We start from the raw sequence: 3,644 nt of genomic DNA, 5'->3' as shown, positions 1-3,644 counted from the left end.
CCCAGCCAAAAAAAAAAAAAAAAAAAAAAACAGCCAAACCTCCTTAAGGAGCAGGATGCAAGTGTTATAGCTCTTACAAAGAGCCAAACTTCTTTGGAGAGCAGGAAGTAGTAGTCTCCCTCAGTAGTCTGCAGCAATCTGCTGAGGTCTTTGCTCTCCTGTCCTCTCTTCCTCAAAGGGCTGTGACAATCTGCCCCTAGGTGCTTTACTCAGGGGTTTATATGGGGGCAGTTGGCCAATGAGCTGAAAGCTGAGCTGATTGGTCTATTTTCTCTTAAAAATAGACCAATCAGGAGCAGGATGGAAAATGGACCAATGAGGGATGCACTGGAGGAATCACCAGTGTTTTGCCCTGCTGGGTCCAGTTCCTTAGGCTACTGTGGCCTCCGATGGGGGAGGGAAGCTCCCATCCGCTTGCTCCAACCTACCGGTTCCTTTGCCAACTACTGCCACCAAGACAGAGGTGGCAGGTCCCCAAGCCCTGCTCGGCTGAGCTGGCTGGGGTGCCACTTTTCTGGTATCAATAGCTCACAGCAATCTCAAACTCTTAAACTCAAGTGATTCTCTTGCCTCACCCTCCCCAGTAGGTGAGACTATAGGCACCCACCATAAGGCCTGGCTATTTTTAGAGATGAGGTACTCACTCTTGCACAGACTGATCTCAAATTCCTAAGCTCAAGTGATCCACCCCTCTCAGCCTCCCAGAGTTCTAGGATTACAAGAGGGAGCCACTGGGACTGCCTACCAAGGTTTAAAACATTGTTGCATTTCACAGACTTGAAGAGAAGGAAAAAATGTCAATAAACAAAAAAAGCTTTTGTTGGAAGAATAATTATTCTAGTTCAAAGACTCTTTAAACAAGTAGGAACAGGACATATAAAACTAATATAGGTTCCCTGCATCAGAATCTCAATCTATATTCATTGAAATTAAAAAAAATAGGGATACACAGATGTTCCTTTTGAAAAAAATTAGAGCAGCTCAGTGCCCGTAGTGCAGTGGTTAGGGCACCCACCAGGGCTGGTGGGTTCGAACTGGCCTGGGCCTGCTGAACAAAAATGACAACTACAACAACAACAATCAAAAAAAAAAAAATAGCCAGGCATTGTGGTGGGTGGGTGCCTGTAGTCCCAGCTACTTGGGATGCTGAGGCAAGAGAATCACTTGAGCCCAGGAGTTTGAGGTTGCTGTGAGACTCTGTCTCACAGTGAGACCCTGTCTCAAAAAAAAAAAAAAAATATATATATATATATATATGTATATATATATGCTCTCTGAAGATAGTGTATTATTTTTGATATGTTATATCCATTATGTTATTATTAATTTAGTTATATCAATTAGATGTTTACGTTCTTTGCTTGTGCTTATTTCCACCTCCACCCCCATTTGTGCCTTTATTTTGGTCTCTGTCTTTCATGGAAGAGACTTTCCTCAGACCTTGGTTTACTTTTTCATATTTGAGCAGAGGCTCTTAAAGGGCAACTGAATGATCACTAGAACTCATTAGTTGGTATCTTCTTTGTAGGGTGACATGGCAGAGATGACCATCTTCTTGGGAACCCCCAATGCCAATATCTGTGGAGCTTTTAGGCTGTTTTCTCCAAAGAAGAACCTGTAGTCTCCATCCAGGGGAGCATGAGCCTGGCTGCCAGAGTTCTCAAAGCCAGGAAAAGGAGGCTAAGTTTTCTCCTCCTCTCCACCCTCACTGGTGTCTGAGGATCTGAAGCCCAGTGTCCCTCTGACTCATTCTCTCTACGGTCTGTTCTTTGCTAGGGTAGGAGAGGGGCGGTCACTGCTGCCCAGGCTAGAGGAGGGAATCTGGGATCTAACTGCTCCCTACATAGACTTTAAATTTAAGCTCACCCTTCTTTTTCTAATCCTTTCTTTCTACCACCACCCTCTTCACAGGCACTGGACCCTCTAAGTCCTGAGCATTTTTGTGTCCCTCCGGTACTCATGGGCCTGCACCTGTGGTTTGCATTTAGATTTTAGCTTCCTAGATCCTTGGTCACCCCTCTTCCCTTAGCTTTGTAGCTTTCCAATGTTTTTGTCATATCTCCATGTATTGTTTGCTTCTGTTTTCCTTAGTCTCTGTTTCTTTTTTCTTTCTTTTTTTTTGATACTGAGTCTCACTATATCACTCTTGGTAGAGTGCTGTGCCATCACAGCTCACAGCAACATCCAGCTCTTTGGCTTAAGCAATTCTCTTGCTTCAGCCTCCCAAGTAGTTGGGACTACAGGCGCCTGCCACAACACCAGCTATTTTTTTATTGCACTTGTCATTGTTGTTTAGCTGGCCGGGGCTGGATTCGAACCCGCCAGCCTTGGTGTATGTGGCTGGCGCTGTAACCACTATGCTACGAGTGACAAGCCTTTTTTTTTTTTTTGTGGCATTGTTGTTTTAGCAGGCCTGGGCCAGGTTCAAACCTGCCAGCCCCTATGTATGTGGCTGGCACCCTACCCACTGAGCTACGGGTGCCACCCAATCAAATTCAGTTTTCTTTTCTGAAAAATGGAAACACTTGATATCTACTTCAAAAGGTTTCCATGGGTGATTAAATAAGCTAACACATGAGTAAGAACAGGACATGACACTTAACAAGTCTTAGTTTTTCCTTCCCTTTCTTCCTGTACTGTTTCTCTAAGAATCAATTGTGAAGGAAAACCACCAAGACAGATACCATTAAATAACATTCAGGTAGAACTGGGGCCGAGAATTGGGACATTGCTGACCATCTTCACTTTGATCTTGTCTACTTTAGACCTGCTGAAGCTGTAAATAAGAGGTGTTTGGCAATATCTACACTTGCTAATTTGCAGAGGAGCCAGTGACAGTTGTTTCAATGAGAGGCTACAGCTCAGAGTTTACCCACAGCTGAAGCACAAAGCTGCTTAGCAGGTTTGTGTATGCTTTGTTGGTCTACAATAAAAGAGATTTAAGCAACGCTCCACTGTTAATTGATATCATCAGAAACAACTGCTTATTTAAGTTGCAAACTACATCCAAACTATGTATTGGGAAATAGAGACTCTGGTTTGGGCATCACTCTTTTCCTATGTTGGAAAGATGGTATTAGTGAGAAAGAAAGTCCCTAGGTAGTTAAAGCATGGATAGCTTAGCCTGGACCATAACCTATCAGTTGCAGGGCGGAACCTGTTGCTCAGTGAGTAGGGCGCCGGCCCCATATACCGAGGGTGGTGGGTTCAAACCCAGCCCTGGCCAAACTGCAACAAGAAAATAGCCAGGTGTTGTGGCGGGCACCTGTAGTCCCAGCTATTCAGGAGGCTGAGGCAAAAGAATTGCCTAAGCCCAGGAATTGGAGGTTGTTATTAACTGTGTGACGCCACGGCACTCTACCAAGGGTAATAAAGTAAGACTCTGTCTCTACAAAACAAACAAACAAACAAAAACCTATCAGTTTGGAGATATTTTGCGTAACAAAAGAGATACTATGGGAGGCGCCATAGTTCAGTGGGTAGGGCACCTGGCCACATGCACTGGGGCTGGTGAGTTTAAACCTAGCCTGGGCCTACTAAAGCAAAAAAAAGAAAAAAAAAATAGCAGGGTGTTGTGGCGGGCGCCTGTAGTCCCAGCTGCTCAGGAGGCTGAGGCAAGAGAATCACTTAAGCCCAAGAGTTGG

The sequence above is a fragment of the Otolemur garnettii genome, unplaced genomic scaffold, assembly GCF_000181295.1.
Source record: "Otolemur garnettii isolate 467f Iridium unplaced genomic scaffold, OtoGar3 scaffold00013, whole genome shotgun sequence".
Lineage (NCBI taxonomy): Eukaryota > Metazoa > Chordata > Mammalia > Primates > Galagidae > Otolemur > Otolemur garnettii.
This window is presented reverse-complemented; position numbering follows the sequence as displayed.